This window comes from Engystomops pustulosus, chromosome 2, assembly GCF_040894005.1.
Source record: "Engystomops pustulosus chromosome 2, aEngPut4.maternal, whole genome shotgun sequence".
Classification (NCBI taxonomy): Eukaryota; Metazoa; Chordata; class Amphibia; order Anura; family Leptodactylidae; genus Engystomops; species Engystomops pustulosus.
In genome coordinates, this window is record NC_092412.1 from 183,303,373 (window position 1) to 183,324,105 (window position 20,733).

General features: G+C 41.1%; 1 protein-coding gene across 4 annotated transcripts in view; it reads left to right on the forward strand.

The window, feature by feature from the left end:
- Window positions 1-1,742: 1,742 nt before the first annotated feature.
- SLC45A3 (solute carrier family 45 member 3) overlaps window positions 1,743-20,733 on the forward strand; it is a 39,229-nt gene continuing 20,238 nt past the window's right edge. For 2 of the 4 annotated variants that reach the window (XM_072137493.1, XM_072137497.1), the window contains exon 1: window positions 1,743-1,848. The gene's annotated coding sequence lies outside the window, so the exon portion shown is untranslated. The remainder of the gene's footprint in view (window positions 1,849-20,733) is intronic. The other 2 variants (XM_072137494.1, XM_072137495.1) reach the window with 2 other exon arrangements.

Below are 20,733 nucleotides of genomic sequence, written 5' to 3' on the forward strand. Positions count from 1 at the left end.
TATTTTGCAACATACAGCAAGGTTTCTGTCTTTTTTCCTTTTCATAATAGTGCAGCAAATTCCATGGTAAGAAAGTAATGTAATATGGTTTGTGACTCCATTGTGAACAGAGCCTTAGGCCACATTCACACCGTTCTTTCAGTTTAGTGGAAATTAAGGATTTATCATATGACAGATACCAATAGTGCAGGGTTCTCATCATGATGTCATTTTATTGATTAACCAGATCAGCACTATAATGTCCTGAATTTTTATACAGTCTGTGATGTAACAGCTTTTTTTTTATAGCACTGCTTTGCCCTATGGCCATAAGTTCTTTAGGGGTTATCACATAGCTATCTTCTCGTATGCCAAAACTAACTAAATATATGTTTATATACGGTAATAGAGAAAGGCTGAATTACTGCTTAAATTCCACTGTCCATTTTCATAGAGGTCATGCTGAAATACAATATTTAAATCAAGAATTGTAGAAGTTACCCTGCATAGCACACCCTAAAATGAATAGTTACCACAAATGCCGACCCATAAATAAATATAATGTACATTATCCCCTTAGAGACACTTGGAGAGACCAGGTTCCCTAAAAAAGCACTCTAGATAAATACAGACCTGACACTAGTAGCCATTTTACTGACTTCAGACTAAAACTATTGAAAATATAGGCATCAGACCAACCACTTTGCTATGGACCCCATGCTGTTATGCTAATACAGAGAAATCAAAGTATCCCTTTATTATCCTCATGGCATTACATGTGGTAACAGCTGGGCAATGATAAAATGCAGGAACAGGAAAGATTTGATAGCAATTCTGGGAGTCTCTGGGATGATGTAGTTTGGCTGCAAGATTTTTCAACCCTATGGCTGCAAGATTTTTAAACCCTATAGTGATTTAAGAGGGGATTTAAGAACTTATGCATCGACTAGACTCCAGACTACCCAATTTAGAATAAAAATGTGGGTGTCGTGGCACACTTCTACTGGGTGCTGTAAATATTTCCATCAGTCCCATAGAGTTCACAGCCCCACATTGAGTAGATGGGAATAAGTTGCTTTTAGGAGAATATTTCTTTACTTTCCAGGCTCGATATATTGATGCCCTCTCCATAGGGATCCCAATATGATGGACCTGGAGGCTTCATTCTCTGTGCAGTGGCTGGACCCAGAACTGTGGCTAAGCCCTGCTCAGGAGAACATAGATGTTCTCTGCTGTTATTCCAGCACCGGAATCACTGATTTCTGGTGGTCCCCAATATGCCCTTTGACAGGACATTTAATATCACAAACATGTAAAGTCCAATTCAAGAGAAAAGCAGGGTTTCTGGTCCACAGCTCATATTATCCCCTTTTTGTCCATCCTGACATCCCAATGCATAACTATGACCTGTTACAGTCATGGATTGGCCACAGTGCAGGTAAGTTCTCGTGTCATGCAAACACCTTTAGATTTATGGCTTTTAGACCAATGAGCGGTAAATCTTCCCCTACTGTCCCTGGAATGTATCTCTACAGATCACAGCCATTCACTATGATGACACCTCGCGTCTGCTGGGCTAATCTCCTGCCAGTGGTGACCGTATACAAAGAGCGGCGCTGCGGAGTGTGACATATGCACGGGTCTGGGCTTGTGACAACACCATACAGGACTATGTGACAAGTGACAGCCCGAGTGACTATGTCACACCTCCTCCCACACAGGTCTCTGCTGCGTACCCTCCCTGCCCGGCACTGCGCATGCGCCACACTCTGAGATTTAAAACTGCGGCAGAGTTGGGCAGAGAAGGTGCAGAGCTGTGGACGAGGACCCGTCCGGGAAGGTGATAGAGGGGGCGCAGGTACATCCGAGGTGAGAGCCTCCCCATACACTACAGCTGCCAGCCCCAGTGGCAGGTTGTATAGTGTTCACTGTCACTTGTCCTGGGATCAGGTACTTGTGCCCCTGCCATAGATCACACAATGTGACATTACAAGCTGTATTGTATCTGCGCTTTCCTTCCTCTGTTCTCTAGTCCGCACTATTCCTATGTGGCTGGAGAGGTTCCCCTTTTCCCTGTGATCTTCCGGAGTCAGGATTGTGACTCACATCAAATGAATACTTAGGATGCTATTTTATCCTTTTTTTCCACCTCCTGACTACTTCACTTCCCTGTCCTCAAATTAACCCTTCCCTGCTGGTGAGGTATAGCGCTGTATACACTTTGCATACAGAAGTGTTGTAAGTGACATGTGACTCTATTCTTTCTATAGGTTTTAAGGTTGTGTTCACATTTGGGTTCAGGCTCTTTGACACAGGGGTATAGATTCTAGTTTTCATTCTGTGTTGTATTGTATCCTTTTACATTCTTTCATGTCTGTACGGCGGTGCGTTTTTTCGAAGACAATTCTGTGGAACCAGTTTTTTTGCCATGTTATCATCTGTTTTCTTCTTTTTTTTGCTGACTTGGAAAAATAATCTTTGTGACGTCTGTTTTTTGTGAACCCATTAACTGCTATGGACATCAGGAAAAGTAGTGATGCAATTTTTTCTCACCTGCATATGCCTAAACAATTCCATTGAAAATAGTGGGTCAGCCGTGATATTGGCCATGAAACATGTATGTATTCTTCTGCTTTTCAAGTCCAACAATCTGGCAGCGTTTTTTTCGTAATTTTTCATAATATATAGACTAGAACTGATCTATGAGAAAAAGGTTGTAACTTCCATACTCTACTTCTTAATGGCTCATTTAGCCACTGTTTAGTGCATTGGATTATCACTGTCATGTGCATCTGCCCTTAGTTCTTTTACCTCAGGCAGTAGGGCATAGCATCCATTGCATAGAAAGGATGTCCATGCACTTCCAGTAAACGGATCCATAGACTGAGTTTGTGGAAAAGAGACCATTTTACTTATGTTTGCAGCGTACAGTAAGGTTTCTGTCTTTTTGCCTTTTCAGAACAGTGTAGGAAGTTGCGTGGTGTGATAGTAATGTAAAATAGTTCATGATTACTATGTAAACAAAGCCTTAGGCCATGTTAACATTCACAATGTTCTTTCAGTTAAGTGTAAATGAAGGATTCATCACATGACATATGCCAATAGTTCCGATTTCCCATCAAGATGTAATTTTATTGCTTAATTAGATCAGCACTATTTGTCCTTTAAAGCTGCTAGCCCCCAGTGCCAAATCTGTACCAGGCCCTGAATTATAATGTATAATTTATAGTACTGCAAAAACAAACGGTGTGGCCAGCTCACCTTTGCGGTAAATATGCAATCCTCCCAATGCACGGATGTGTTCAGTGTGCGGACCCTCCACGCAATGAAACGGCAAACATCCAAAGGAAATCCAGCACAGTCACGGAGAATGCATTAAAATCCAGTAGCTTTTATTTCTTCATATTAAAAACGCTTGACAACACATAGAGCAACGTACGGATAAGTCAGACGTACGTGTTTCGTCTAAATCGACTTAATCGACTTAATCATACTATAATTTATAGTACTGAGCTATAGAAAAAACACTTTATTGACCACCCAAGACTCTTGTACCCAGTTCACACCTCCTGAAGTTATGGCCTGTAATGAGTTATCCGCTTGGGATTTCAAACTACAAATTCAAGGACAGCAACACAAGTTGACACCATTGGCAGATCTATGGAGTTCTGACCTGAATATCTAAAATGAAGAGGTCATACCATAACTAACTTGGCAGTGTGCAGAAATGGCAACTGTATCCCGTTTGTTCTTTGGATCATCTCAACAGCTAAACAAAAGTATTTTGCTGTATGCTTGTTACTGATAAGATACATTATTGGAAAAATGGGTTATCTGGGAATATAATTTTTTTTTTTTTATAACTAAGGGTCGGTTGCAAAAGAATTTCCATTTGTATCCCTCCTCCTCTCTAGTCCAGCATGGTGCCCATTACTGCCATTCTGTGCACCAGCGCTGCAGTGGGGACATTAAGTTCATAGTATATCCATGCTACAGCCTATCACTGGCTTCTGGTGTTTATTTGGCTGAGGCCTGTAACAGGGTGCAGCATGATGTGATGTCTATGATGTCTAGGACGAAGGACTGTAAACCAAGCACACTTTCATACTGGTGTTTGCCGCCTCTGGCAGGATCCACTTTTATTTTAGCTTTTTATGTCCTTGTTTTTAAGGGAAAAAAAAAAAGAATTTAAATATTATGCCAATGAGCCTGAGGTGCTCTGGGCTCCATCGCTGTCAATTGAGTCTGAAGCCCCTCAGGCTCATTTGCATTTGTAAAGCCTTTTTTTTGTAAAAACAAGAGCATAAGTAGCTCAAAGAAGGGTGGATCCTGCGAAAGGTGGCTAACACCAGCATGTAAGTGTGATTGGTTTACAGTGGTTCATCCTGGTGGTAGATTTACTTTAAAGAGGACCTGTCACCCTAAAAAAACGCATTAGTGCTACCCCATTTTTAGCAATGTTAATCCGCTATCTTTATCAGAACACACCGATATAGCTAGCAGACACTGCAGTGCTAGAGCCTCGGAACGCTGGACCGAGTGTATACATGAGGGGGCGATCTGGGGCGATCTGGGGCTTCTTCCCAGGGGTCCGGTGTTCTGAGGGTATGCAGTGTCTGCTAACTTTATCGGAGGGTTATGATAAAGCTAGCAGCTTAACACTGCTAATAGTGGGGTAGGGCTAGAGCTGCTTATTTTAGTAAGTAGTGCATTTTTTTTAGGGTGACAGGTTCTCTTTAAGTCTCATCTCTACAATTTATATGGCTGTCCTTATGGAAGCTATGATATGGTAGTCATCCAGAATAAGCAATAACTGTAAAACAAAAGAAATTCATGTAAAGTGAATTTATAGTTATTTTAAGTGCAGAATTATTATTGAATATTATTGATTTTACACATTTTTGATTTACTGCTATTGCATTTTATTGCACTGTACTACATGACAGTGCTCAGTGCATATATCCAAATGCTTGGCATCTTAGCTCCTAGATCACATTACTTGTAATTCTAACTATATACCTAATGAATACTTCACAAGTTGTCCTTTCACTTCTTATCTCAAAGGAAATCACAATTCCTGTAATGCATGAATCCAGTTGTAAACAGCACATTCTTTATATGTATATACTGTATGTAGCTAGAGGTTCTTTACCTACTTGAAATATGGAAACAAAAGATATCTAAGTGCATGGAATCGCTGCCCAGTTAGTTTAAGCAAGTTAACATAATAGTAGTACATACCTCCCAACATTTGTGGAAAGGAAAGAAGGACAAAATGGCGGCATGTGTAGCTTGCACACCCCAATCACGCCCTGGCCATGTCCAAATTTTAACCATAATATAATAATAATCATTGTCTCAATAATAATTTTAAATAAATTTATGCTTGAGCTTGGATTTGAACCGTGAATCCTGCTCAGTCCATATGCCATGGAAACACAAGAGCCTCTATCCACTAGACTACAGGCTCAGTGGTTATCAATTTGAGGACTAAGAAGTGTTACTGTGACACAGACTAAATGCACTGATATATAGAGAAGGATCTTCTCAGACAATTATTATTATTTTTATTATTATTAATAATCGTCTCCATAATAATAATAAAAATAATAATGATAAAAATAATAATAAATGGATCAATAATTACAATAATAATCTCTGAGAATATCCCTCTCTGTATACCAGTGCATTAAGTCTGTGTCACAGTGTAACAGTAACAGTTACTAGCTCTTAGTTACAGAAAATCTTCTCAAAGACAACCAATGAGCTCATGTGGATAGAGGCTTTAAGTCTCTAGTTAGACTGTGGAGGTTCTGGGTTTGAATCCTGGGCTGGGCAAAAATTTATTTAATCGAATAAAAAGGAAGCCCTGGGAGGTGTAGACACCATAAATGGACAGATGGTGATATCTCCCTGATCATGTGGTCCCAGCTCTGCGCTAACCCCACACATCTCTCAAATGGGTTCCCTGCCCAATGTGTGTAAAAGTAATTCACTACTGCAAGTTCTGGCTTTGAAAGTATATACTAGCTGGGACAACCCCAGCCAGTGCAGGACCTCGAGGGAATATCCGGGACAATCTCCCAGCTGCCCGTGACAGCCAAATCCGGGACGGTTGGGAGCCGCAAGTTAACATAATAGTAGTAGCACACTTATGTGTACACCGAATTCTGACGTAGACTGCACATAAATACATGTGCAAACTGATGCCAATCAAAAATTAAAGCAGTAATTTATTGATCCCTGTTCTTCAACAACGTTCAATCATACTGGCCTTGTGAGGACACTGACACAGTAGAAAGAAGGAGGGAAAATTTGCATAATTGTAGCTTCTTTCCAGTGTCCCTGTGTACACAGAGAATCCTGTCTACAAATTCTCCCTCTTCCTACAGTTCCAAGTTGCCAAGTAACTATCACTGAAAGCAGCATCTTTTAAGTTGCTAGGAACTAGGAAAATTCTTTGAGACCTGTCTGGTGTGCCGGGGAGATGGCCCGGGTGCCCACAGAAAGAGCTTGGAGTGCCGCCTCTGGCACCCGTGCCATAGGTTCGCCACCACTGCCCTATGGTGTTAACCCTCCAGCATTTATAACAAAACCCATCGCTTTATACAGTTTGTTGCTCTTGCAGCGAAAATTCATACAGGAGCAAGATAAACCGTAAACCCCACCCTCTCTCACCGAAATATGATTATGATTGAGACCAAAATGGCAGATAGAATGGAACACTTTAACAATATATGGCAACCGTGGATTATGTTTTTGGCCTCCCCCACACTGAACGGAGCTTTACATCTGTCTCCGTAACTTCACTTATTGCTATCCCTGTAGGGAATAAGATAACTTGGATGGATGTGAAAACACAACCTCCATCATCCCCTTCCGTACCCCCCCCCCTCCCCTTTCCCTGTGTCTGTGTGGTAATGTTCATTAAGTGTATTCTGTGTATTAGTTTTATGTTACGAGGTTAAGGGCTGTCTAATTAAGGCATAGTAATGAATACCTTACATACTATGTTACATCCTATGTACCTCCTTCACATCTGACCCCCTGCGCATATTGTAGCCGTGAGGATTGTACAGCTCACTATTTGCGTGCTTTAATAAAATTATTTGGAAGCTAAATATTTTCAGTAATATATAAAATTTCTTTCACGTTACCTTGCGTCCTGCCAGCAGCGTACCGAGGGAAGGAAGGGGGGCAGCTGCAGCACCCTATGTGCTTGTGTCAGTTTCCTCTCCTCCTCACTTATTCAGCTTCCTTTCCCACTTCCTTTTATGTGCATTGAGCAGGCAGGAGAGGAAGGGGATGCTGTAGATGGTATTAAGGAAGAATGCATCAAGGAGACTGAGACAAAAGTACGCAGGCCGCTGCAGGCGTATACCCCTTCCCTCCTGGACTCACCACACACTGCTGGCAGCGAGCTACGTAATGTGAAATAAACTTTTTTTAAAGTACTGAAATGATTTAGAATTTTTTAAATCAGCATAGCAAAGGCCACTGGAACCTTTCACCAGCTAAAAACTAAATACAGGTACGCTTTAAGATGCTTCCAGAAGTTCCCTTAACCTGGTGGTCGGGGCTAGATCCACATGTAAAATTCATTTTGAATGGATCTTTTGTAGTTAAAAAAATTGATTTACTAGGAAGTGGTAGAATAGGGCTGAGTAAGGTGAGTACAAAATTGTACTCACCAAGGGATACCCACCGTCTCAGCAAAAATTGAGTAGGTATCTATGGGCGCTTCCTTAGTGTGAAGAGCAGCAGGGAAGTAGGCAGCTTTTAAACCAGGGAGTAGAGGAGAAGATCGATAAGAAGTGGAAAGGCACATCTTTCATTATCAAGCATTTGGGTTCTGTGGCTCCAATTTTGGGGAGGGCTTCTTATAGCCTTTAAACTCATGCTGACTAGAGATGAGCGAACATGCTCGTCCGAGCTTGATGCTCGGTCGAGCATTAGGGTACTCGAGACGGCTCGTTGCTCGGACGAGTATTTCCCCTGCTCGAGATCGAGCATTTAATTAAAAAAACACAGTGAAGAACAATGAAGAATAGAATAAAAACAGTGAACACAGGATCATTTAAGATAAAAACACAGTGCAGAACACAGTGCAGAATAGATTACAGATGTTCGGCACATCTGCTTACTTGTCGGGAGATACGCGCGGAACGGCGCGAACAAAATAGCATGTGAAGAACAATATATATGTGTGTAAAGAACACATTGCAGATGTTTCCATACATCTGCAATGTCTTCTTCACACATATATATTGTTCTTCACATGCTATTTTGTACGCGCCGTTCCGGCGTATCTCCCGACAAGTAAGCAGATGTGCCGAACATCTGTAATCTATTCTGCACTGTGTTCTGCACTGTGTTTTTATCTTAAATGATCCTGTGTTCACTGTGTTCACTGTGTTCACTGTTTTTATTCTATTCTTCACTGTTCTTTACATCTGCTAACTTGTCGGGAGATAATATACGCGCGGAACAGTGAAGAATAGATCGCAGATGTTTGCAAATTATCAGAAGACATTCTTTTTCAATTAAATAACACATTTTATTCCCGAACCATGGTCCCTTTGAAAAATGCTCGGGTCTCCCATTGACTTCAATGGGGCTCGTTACTCGAAACGAGCACTCGAGCATCTGGAAATGTTCGGCTCGAGTAACGAGCACCCGAGCATTTTAGTGCTCGCTCATCTCTAATGCTGACATGTTATCTGCAGAAAAGGTAGTATGGTCTTGTGCCATTGCTATTTTATCAATACACATTTCTCAGTTCAGTGCCAACTCATTTTTTTACGAGTTCAAAGGTAAGCGATGTTTCTGCTTCGTCTGATCGGCAGTGTTTGTCAGACTGTATGGGGACACCCGTTTGGCAGTTTACTTGACTATACATTTATAGAAAAAATATCAGGGAACTTTCAGAAGATCCGGATTTGTTGATTCCTATTTTTACTAAAAAAATCATGTCAGGGAAGGTGACAGCCCCAGTATTTTTGTCTCTTTAGTTGTCTAGTTCAGAATGCCATAGGAGATAACAGAAGCACCAATGTTTTTAGATAAAGAATATGTTTAATCCTGCTTTAGAAGGAAAAATAAGATATTGGAAAAGTAAGGCCTACAAAAGCAATAAAGTGTAGCATGCATGTGAAATTCTGTCAATTTGAGCCTCTTATCTTTATCATGTATGACGTATTTCAATAGGGGAAAGGTAATGATAATGCTGTGCAACTGCACCTTCTGTGCTTGATAATTATACCTGTCACAGGACAAGGGGTGTTTTATAGGCAACTACATTACTGCTTTAAAGAGAACATGTCATGTAAATTAACCCACTCAAAATAAAGGCTTCATTAAAAACTATGATTAAAATGCATTGCAATATTACAAAAATCAGTTTGTAATCACATCACACTAAGTGAGTCCTGCATATTAAAATTTCCTTTCATTGCTCCTTGTTCCCAATTCACTGGCTATGATATTCTGCTGTATGGAGCTCTGTTACATCATTGGGCACTTAGAGTCATGTGGCCGGCGTAGGGCGTTGCTGTCCCCATGCTGGCGCGCTCGCTGCTGCCGCTGACTTTTCATTAAAAGAAGCCTCTTGATATATGCAGCAGCAACTATGCAGCATCAGGGTTATCCGCCAGCATATATGATTAATATGCCCCAAAGTGTCTACACATCCTTGATGTAAGTGCAAGTGGTAATGAAGTCAAGCATAAATTAGTCTTGTTAGCCATTTTGGTATTTTCTGTGATCTGGGAAAGGGAATCTTCTAGGGAACAAAAAGAGATTTTTAGTATTTGTGTGTAACGCTTTTGTCTCATAGTCTGTTTTTTTTGCAAACTGTATGCAGGCTTTCATTTGTCTTATACTCAGGAAGGGCTCCCGTCAGCACACTCTTTCCTAAAGCCCTGACAGGTGAAGCTTTGCAGTTGACTTTGTGGAACTTTCTTGGGGTTCTTGGGGTACATCTCTCACCAAGGCTCTTCTCCCACAACTGCTTAGTTTGGCAGGACAGCCAGGTTGAGGAAAAGTTGTGGTCAATCCAAACTTCTTCCATTTAAGGATTCTGGAGGCCACTGTACACTTGCCCAGATCTATGCCACAATTCTGAGCTCTGAGCTCCTTGGGCAGTTCCTTAGACCTCATAATTCTCATGTGCTCTGACTTGCACTGTGAGGTCTTATATAGACAGGTGTGTGCCTTTCCTAATCATTTCCAATCAGTTTAATTGAACAGAGCTGGAGGAGTAGGACCATCTCAGGGAGGAACAGAAGGAAATGGACAGAATGTTAGTTAAATATGAGTGTCACAACAAAGGGTTTGAATTCTTATGACCATTTCAGTTTTTTGTTTAATAAATTAGCAAAAATATTCACATTTCTGCTGTGTTGATGGGGTGCAGAGTGTACATTAATGAGCAAAAGAACATTTTTGATCTTATCAATAGGCAGTAGTTAATCAAAATCCAAATCTAGCATGATAACCCAGGGTAATCTTCCTATATTTGACACCTACCTTCCTTCTAAAATTAACATTAAAATGTATGCTATTGAGCCAAAAGGGCTTGGGGGGCTTCACCAGAGTGCTGCAGCTTTATAAGCTCACAAGATAGAGAAAAATATTTTCACTATGACCGGAGCTCCAAGATTTCTAAAACTTCGATGAACAGCACCAATCTTCAATTTCTCCTGCTGAAAGTATGTCACCATTCAGACTAGCACCATCGCACTCTCATTCTCCTCCTTTATTATATTATAACTGGAAGACAATATGCAGGCAGATGGTGTGGTACGTTCCAACAAGGTTAAAATTTATTCCAGTTCATTATACTCACAAAAATCCAATAAAAATGCGCATATCACAAATTCACATAACGGGACGCTAGCTTTCTCTCCGCCCGACCCAGGGTTTCGCCGGCAAGGCTTCTTCCGGGGCGTTGCTCTTTATAAGCTGTTACAGTATGAAAGGAGCATTTTCCCACCCGCTGTGTGTTATAACGTCCTCTGCTCAGACAGAGGGACAAGGGGGGGATGTGCTGAGAGAGCAGAAGGGGACAGTGAAACAGTGAAGCAGCCTGTGAAGCTACAACACAGAGGAGCTGTGGTAATACCTTCAGAACCCTTCCAGCTCATTACCATAATTTTAGAAGGAAGGAGGCCATGTATAACAAATATGAAATTACCACAATCACAGTGCCTGGATCTATAAGTAAGTGTCCCTGTTATACATTCTTGATTCTAATGGTAGATTTCCTTTAACAAATTTAGAATGATCAAGAGTTGGAACTTTATCATACACAGGTAAGGATTCTTTTTATTTGAATACAAGAGGTTTCTTTGAATACCAAGAAAATGCTTCCTTAAGAACAATGGAGCCTTTTACCACACCTTCACATGACTATAAGACAGATCAGGTGTTACATGAAGAATGGCATTCTTGCTAACCCCATCTCTACTTCTAGGATAAGCTCTCCAGACACCTTCAACACACCCCTTTAATGCATAAAGTTTTTGTGCCGGTGTTTACCTATATTTTTGGTCTGATTTGTATTTGGGGTAAGGGCATATCAATTAAGAGTTGTTGTCTCCTCTCATGACATGTCTTACTTTTGCAGCCCAGGAAATGTCAATTTAGCTAAATCTTTTCTTCTAGATCTGTGTTATGCTGTTCCTCATCTATTCCTTATAGAAACAAATAAACAAATTTAAAGATATTATCAATCGGGAGGAGGGGCATCCCTGCACGCGTTCTAGGTGATTCTGCCTGTGACAGACGCTTATCATGCAGAGTGCTAATTCCAAATCATTCACGAGTTCTCGGAATATGTTGTAAGCAAATATTCTTATTTTTCTATATACACAAAACATAACCATGTTAATATTGTTCATTATTTTTTGTTATATTTTGTGCTTGACTTTTTTTTGTCTATTTTATATAGATTTTATTCTTTGGGTAATTTTGAGCGAAGAGATACAAAATTTATGTAGATTTTATTTGTCTTAAAAGAAAATTACCACTACGGATAACAAACTACAGTTACTTACCTGCGCTCCTCTTCATCCTGATCCTGAGGACGAGATATCCGGTGCTCCAGGCTGCCAATAATTCACGCATCCTACCTGATGTCGCCTCCCTCTCCATCATGGGAGAGGGAGGTATCTATCATGCAGTAAGAGTGAATTCATCGTCCTCACACTAATTATAAGTCTTTTCTATCTGTAGTTTGTTTTTTGTTATTCTAGTGGTAGTTTTCCTTTAATACTTAACTTGGAAAAAAAAGTTTTTGTATCACCATATTCTGTATCACCATATTGCTTTTGAGTGCTACAGTGGAAGGAGTCTCCTGTTTTCAATTGCTTCCCCTGTATATGTTAGGCAACTGAAACAGTTGATGAGTTTGGACCTCCATCAGAGAGATACTAGTGAAATCTACTGCAGATAGTTCATCAGTTTTAAAGATCGATTTGATCCATAAAAACCCTTGAATGTTTTAAATGTAAAGATAGTTATTATATACCCGTATATACTCGAGTATAAGCCGACCCAAGTATAATCTTTTCTCATCAACCTTGAGATACAGACCTGCGTTATGTTATGCAGTAGTATCTTCTTCATAGCTAATTTATGTTGAGAGAATGAAGACTTTTTACAGATCAATGGTGACTTCAACAACAGCAGGTTGTCTTTGGGCCTGCAATATTCTTTATATTTGGGGGGAGGGGGGTTATGATTTGCTAAGTTCCTTTTACTCTTATTCACTCACCATTGTAAGTCCCGTTCTACAATGGCTTTTTAATGTTTTTTTTGGCCATACATAAAGTTTTCTATTCTTCTATGTCTATTAATAAACTATTGCACTGCAATATAAAAAGACTAGCATATATAAGGCCCGTTTTGATGAATTACCTTCAGATTTTAAACATTCTATGTTTTTTTGTAAAAAAAAAATCCTATAGTTATAAAAAAAAGTTATATAAAAGTTATAGCAAAACATATAACCATGCAACCGTTTTGTGACTTTATATATGGTCAAACAGGTTATACAGACATGTGCAGTACACCATACCACTATATGATGTGCATAGTAGGCAAAGAGAAGCAAACATTATCACAAATCTATGAAAACTTGCAGTTAAAGTGCAAATATATTTTGTATAATTATAGGTTGGACTTGACAGACCTGTTGTTTTTCTACAACCTTTTTAAATATGTAATTTTAAAATGCGGACCCTGGAATGTTCTCATATGAACCCGAATAAAGCAGGCAATGGATAGATTATAAAAATCTTAATGATTAAGTGGTTGCATGAAGGAAATTAGAGTCTATTCTTTGCGACATGAGTGTGCTAAATAGCCAGGCACCTTATAGTCTGATCAATCACCTTATACATTAAATTAAAATAATTTCCCTGCACTTTCTACCCTTCACCTTTCACTCAGAGTTCAGGAAGGAGCTGGGCTTCAGGGCATATTGCATAAAAGGGAGAGACATGGAAAGGCTCAGAAACCTGCTAGACTAATCTTTATTTATTTTTGCTATTCAGAATGCCTTTGTATTTATTCATAGTTTTCATAGAATTGTATTGTAGTCATATAAAGGGTATTTCTAAGTGCTGTGAATGAAAAACATCTAATTCACATTAAACGCCTTATACAATATTGTGGCTTTGATGTAGTACCGTAGTTTAATTTTGAGGTTGATTCCTTTTTTTATACTTTATATCACTCTTTACGTTATCTGACATCTCGACCATGTGGTCACTATATTCCAAGCACAAATAAAAAGTAATGTGGAGACATAACAATCTGACATGGACAACATTTACTCCAGGTTTCTACACCGATACAGGATTACTATACAAATAATATTAATAAGTAACTTATTTTCTTCTTATAGACCAGTGGTGGCGAACCTATGGCATGGGTGCCAGAGGTGGCACTCAGAGCCCTCTCAGTGGGCACTCAGGCTATTGCACCATGGCAGAGTTCGCCAGACAGGGATCCTCCTGCAGTCTCAGGACTTGCCATGTTTAGCATTATTTTAATGGTATAATCCTGGTATAACTGAGGCTGCAGGAAGAGAGAGGAGTTGTGGACAGGGTCAGGTTATCATTGGAGCACTTCTGTGCAACCCTTGAATCTTCCTGTTTAGGGGGCTGTCAAGGGAAGCTCCAGTGACAACCCAAATTTCCTCTCCTTCTGACAAAGATATTGGTGCCCTCGGGCCCATTGAAAGCTGATGGTACAGCACAGAGCAAGAAAATTGCAATAAGTTACTGCTTGAATTGCTGTTTTGGCACTTTGTAAAAAAATATGCAGGTTTTGGGCTGCAGTTTGGGCACTCGACCTCTAAAAGGTTCGCCATCACTGTTATAGACTATTTTCTTTAATAAAAAAAAAAAATTTTTTCATTTTCTTAGCTTTTGTCCCCTGGCAGTTATTGACAAGATGTTGAGCAATATGAGGAAAAGCCAAAAGAGGGATCTGAAAGCTGAGTCTTTCATATGTAACACACCCTCTCTTTGTCAACACATAAACCTTCCAGGATGTAGTTTCCTTTTTGTTTCTGTGGACACAGATTTCTTTTCTGACTATACACATTGATTTAAAGTACGGTTTTTGTATTCTTTTTAGTATTTTATTTTGTGGTTAGCTTGTGCTTTACTTTGGTGTAAGATCTAAGGCTCAGTTTTTGGTTCATGGCTGCATTTGAACAAAAATGTTGACGTTCTTATGTTATGCTGTGTCTATCTCTTTCCAAATCCAAAACATTATTTGCACCAGAAACCTGGTGTAACCTGGAATGTGTAACTAATAGAACATAGCTTTTATTAAATAATGTTAAAGGTAATGTTTGATAATTATGTTACCCCACTGGCCATTGTAGTATCTCCCTCAGGTAGAGAATGGATAACGGGTAGCCCCGATGCAGTTGTTATATATGATTGTTCTGACAATTGTTGCTCGTTGGGTACTCTCCGGCTGAATATTCCTAACTAGAGGGGCCAGTACGGTAAAAACTTCTTAGGGATCCTGTTGTTTACTAGTAGAGGAGCTGTGACCTCTTTGATCTAATAACAACTCCAGGTCCCATCTTACTTACTTTAGGAGGCTGTGGACTAGGGGCCGCTGTATCGATAGGCTTAGCCCCGCCACGCCTCCAACCTACCCTTACGTCTCCTTGACGACTGCATAATTTGACACATTCCGGACAACCGGAAGTGACGTATCGCGACACCGGAAGTGACGTGTCGGAATGACGGCCGGACCGGAAGTGCGGTGCTCGCGCCTACCAACACGAGGAGACGCTGGAGGGGGGTGGTGGCAGTACACGTGGGTAAGTAAACAAGTGCTCCATGACAGCTACGCCCTGCCTAGCCTTACCATCATAGTAACCTGATCACACCCAATAGGGTGTGACCTCCTATATCCCTGACAGGTCACTATTGGTTCACACAGTATAGGGCTACTTGGACCAATCAGAGTGAGACTTATGGAATGAGTGGGTGTTTACCTAACCACTAGAAACCATAAATACTCTGACCTCGGACTAATGGTTGCTACAGGATTGGATTAGACCACTGCTAATCCATTTTTGCTGACCACTGTCGGTTTCCTTGCAGCAGGACTCAAACTAACACTTTTTCCCCTGAGGAAAGTTCCACTTTTTGGGGCACTGGAAACGCGTCGGGAACGCTGTTGGATTTTAGCACCCATAGGGCTTACTAGGGTAACTCCACGATCAGGGAGAACCTGGGACTGTCCTTGTCAGGACAGGAGCAACATTTGGGTGATTAGGGCGAGTGAAGTAGAGGGCCATCTAGGGACAGTACATCCATCCTTTCCTGACCTGATGTATCTGAGACCCATCATCTACTACCCTCGTCTTGTCCTACCTCAGGATGGGTGAGATCTGAACATTTTTTACTTTTATCTATAACTATAGTTCCCCATCTTGAGTCTATAGTTTTGATGCTGTATGTGTTTGCATTTTTCCTCTACAGGTTGGTTACATTTTCCTTTTGGAAATCTGAGTACATATACTTAATGCTGTTTGTGTTTGCATCATACTGGATGGTTACTGTATCCCTTGGATTAACCAATGATTTGACTTTGGTCAGCTTGCTTTTTCTATGTTATATGTGATGGATTACGTTGGTACCTTTTAACCGTTATATTAAAAGTTATATTTTATATTTCCCTCACCTATTTATACATTTTTGTTTATTGGGATGGTGTATTCTTTGGCCTTGTCTATGGTACTTCATGATATAGGTTATTAGGCCTGTACTTAGATAATGTTTGCTAATTAGAATAAAATTATGTTCCTGTGTGACACTATTAGAATTTATTATGTGCCACACAAAAGTTCACCATCACAGAGGCTGAAAATAATAGCCTGGGAAAAAACAAAGAGAGGTCCCGTGTTTCAATTAAATACAGGCAGTCCCCGGGTTACATACAAGATAGGGTCTGTAGTTTTGTTCTTAAGTTGAGTTTGTATGTAAGTCGGAACTGTATATTTTATCATTGTAGTCCCAGACAGAACTTTTTTGGTCTCAGTGACAATTGGATTTTAAAAATGTTGGGTTGTCATAAGAATCAGGATTAACACTAAAGCTTCATTACAGACACCTGTGATAACTGTTACAGCTGATCATTGTAGCCTAGGACTAAAGTACAATAAATTACCAATATCTGGAGGTCCGTTTGTAACTAGGGATCGTATGTAAGTCAAGTGTTCTTAAGTAGGGGACCGCCTGTAATGATCTGCGTGATCTCCGTGTTATCACCTCACACAGTAGTGATAGTATGCGTCCACTCTGTCACTCACAGCTTCGACTGCCAAAAGGCAGTGAATGGTTGATGAGCTTGTATTAACAGGTATATAGATACACTCTCTCTCATGTAACCTATCCCTTTTCTGTGTTGGTGGACAGTGAGTGTCCCGTGTTTTGCTGGGTCTTCCCGGCTTCTTCTATCTCTAGTTTCTACATATTCCAATTTCTGGTGCAGAGATGCACTCTCAAAGAGACTCTGCCAGCAACCAAATCTCTACACTAATGTCTATGGCACTCAAGAAGCTTTTCAGACATAACATTTTCTGTTTACCAATGATTTTTTTTCCATCTTTTTCCATGTGCAAATGAGTTCCAGGGGTGTTGGCAAAATTTTTTCTACCTTAAACATCTAAGTCTAAATCAACATTATTGACAGTGTCTATAAAACATGGCACAGAGCAAAAAACATTTGCGCCATTCATCTCTGCCACATTTGTCATCTTCTGCATCTCAGGGGGCCAGTCCTAGGTTAAAGCTCGGATCCTCCTCTCACTCTGGTGTGTCAATGAGACAAAACATGCAACATACAAAAAAGACAATTATGACATGTGATGTGGAATCTTCGTATAATCGTAACTGGCCAATGTCACATGCTTTATGTAACATCAAAGCAGATTTTCTGTAAACTTGTACTATATGAAAGTGAGGAGAGACTTCTAAATGGATCACATTACATTTCTAGCAAGTGCACCAATTTCTTTTCTATTACATGTCAGTGCACATGTTGGCCTTTGGCAGCTACGTGTGGTCTTTCTATTAGGTACATCATACAAGTATATCTCTTTCAAATTCCCACCGCTGTCACCTGGGAATCTTTTGGATCTAGCAGCTATGAACTTTGCTTTAGCAAACAAAGCAGCGATAAGATGAGGAAAATAGCTCCGGGAGGCGAAAGTGCTAATCCTATTTCTAATTCAAGTGCAGTAAGGTTCAACGGGTTGACTACTTTAGCTCATGATTTTTGTAATGTGTGTAGGCGTGGGAAGGCACGATATTAGCTAATTTACCAATATACATCTATTGAAAGTTCTCCACCGCTTAATTTATATGTAAAGTGAAGTCTCCAGTCTATTGCCTCCTCAGCCAGACTTTCCTGTCCATAAAATGGCTGCAGATGTAGGGCCATGTGATCTCTGTCTGTCCAATAACAATCACCCTGCCAGGACCTTTATGTGATATTCATGAATACTTTCACAAGGTCCTGGCAGAGTGATTGTTCATCGATAGATAAGATTACTGGACCCTCCACCTGCAGCAATATTATGGTCCAGGATTTAAAAGAAAGTAGTACAGAACTATTAATAGATATTGGTAAATTACCTAATATCCTGCCTCCCACGCTAACACACACATTACAAAAAACATGAGCTAAAGAGGCCAGCCTCTTTAAGGCTCATTCAGAAGACAAGATGTTTATAACTGGTTTTCTAAGGCTACTTTCACACTGCTGGAGAGGTGGTGTGATGAGAACTGCTCTCCCCTCCCTTTTCTATAGCAAGGCAAGGTACCCGAGCGTAAACACGGGAAAAGATAGCGCACCTTACCTCGCCGTAGTCGTCTATGGGAACGTATATACATCCCCACAATGGCAGTGTGAAAGGGGCCAAAGATCCAGATATAGTTTTTTTTCCCAGGATTTGCCTTCCAATAGTTTTTGGCAGGTCCATACTTTTTGTGGTCAATACCATGGGGCTTCTTAGACCCAATGACCCCATAGCACTAAACTGGCCTGCCTCTATAAGTAAGGCAACACTGCCTGCACTGTTTCTTAGTAGTCTGTCATTTAAAAAAAATGAAAATATCTTCTCTGCATCAGCGGTATGGCGACATCTGCTCCTACACCCTATTTATTCTTCCTATGCTGCTCTCCACCAGCCCAACAAACAAGGCAAAGAAAATTAATTGCAAGGCTTTTCTCTAAAATGCAAGAATTTGGCTAGCCTATGATTCATTAAGGCGCTCTTCCGCCCCCCTCCATTTTTGCAGAGTGTTGCACAGCATGTACCCCTTCTGCAGCCATGTCCTGAGCTACAAGCACTTCTTGCCACACTTTGTTACCCTAACCCATTAAATATAACACGGCTTTTAGAGATGAAAACTGGACTGTAATTGGTTGCTATTTAGGCAGTTTCACAAATCTTCCCAATGTATATGTTTCATAGATGAACTGCATAATGAAGACATTCACTTCCTACTTGTTTGTCGGCAGCGTTCACACATTTAATATAGTGCAGGCTTTGTGTTGTAGTGACATCCAGTCATTTCCTGATACGTCCTCTTGTACTTGTGACATACTGTGGGTGTAACTAGACAATACTTTTATGTCAGGCATGGGGTTAAGCAAATTCAACATATATGGCTTTAAGGTCGGCCGCTAAGATAGTAATATGAATTGTACTCCAGATTGTGTACGTATTGGTTATATAGGTGTCTGTGAGAAGTGTGTAAGGCAGAGGAATGTAGAAATACCTGCTGCGCTCACAAAGAGTAGGGAAGTGCTCCCTCCCTTTACAGCGTCAGGTGCTTTGTCATCTACTCCCAGTGGAACCGGCATCTGACATGCCCTGAGCTTCTATTCTCCAGAAGTCAGGGTGAGTTACAACACATTTGTTCAAAGTGTGATAAGCTACTCAGTGTGAACAGAGACAAACAGACATTTATTTCACAGTTATCAAAGAAACAAGTGGATATTTGTAATCAAAGCCCCATGGTGTTTGGCAGGCTTTACTACAAATCTGATATGTGTAAGAACAAATGTCTACTACCCTTGTGTCTCTTGTGTCTTTTTGGTGAGAGGGGATTTGACACTAACCCCTTAATGACTAGGCTTTAAAGGGATTGTCCACTTTAAGCAAATTTCTGCCAAAATAAAAAAGATATTTGCAACATCCCCCACCGGGGCCTAGCCCTTGAGGTGAGGCCTGGAGTCAGTCGGGGCCCGCGGTACCGGAGTGGCTGGCGGTTGCGGCCTAAGCACACTATGGTCACGGTGCTTGGTACGGGGGAACCGGAGGGCTGTCCTACAGCCTGGCAGGTCTCCAGCAGGGTGGTGTTGGCAAGAAAAGATGAGGGAGCGGCTGCTATAGCGGATCTCCCTGGGGCAACCCCTTAATGTCCCGAGTGTGAGTCTCTGGGTGATGGACAGGGTGCCAGTGATGAAGGCAGGGGTAGTAGCAGGGACCAGACGGAGGCAGAGGTTGAACAGAAACACTTACAGTTCTTTATTGGAACCGACAGGAACATCAGCAACGTGCCTTTAACAAGATGGTGGAGTACTGGAGAGGTATTTGGAGGGAGCCACAGGATGTAGTTCACCAGCCTGGATGTCTAGGGCAGGCTGGGAGGCAGCTGGGTCCTTAGAGGAGGCTTCAGCTCGGTCCTGGATCTCTTCAGGTATCACCCTTGAAGGTAGGATGATACCCCTTTCCTCACTACACTAACTCTAGTCTTATTCTCCACTTCAGGCAGGGGCTAGGCTCTTCCTGCACTGGTCTGGTGTGCTAGAGACTCTGAGCTGCTGCTCAGCTAACTACTCTCTGCTTGCGTCCTGCAGACCCAGAGGGCCTGACTAGGACCGGTCTCTTCTCCCTTCTGGGAGAGACTCCTCTCTCTCCTGAGAGGGACTCCTCTCGGAGTGTTCTCTAGAACATTCCTGACCAGGGGGTTTTATTACCTCCCTTTGGTCAGGTGGTGGCTGCTCCTCCAATTACCTCTCAGTTCACAGAGCACAGGATGTAACACAGATCATTGGATACTGGACTTTTACATCATATACAGCTTTAACTTCTGCCTTGCCAGGCAGGATTAACCACTGCAATTTCCCCTTTGTGATGTGGTGACATGTTATGGGGCTTATTCGCAAGCACTACCTCGCCATTGCATCGGCGAGGGTGTTGCATAC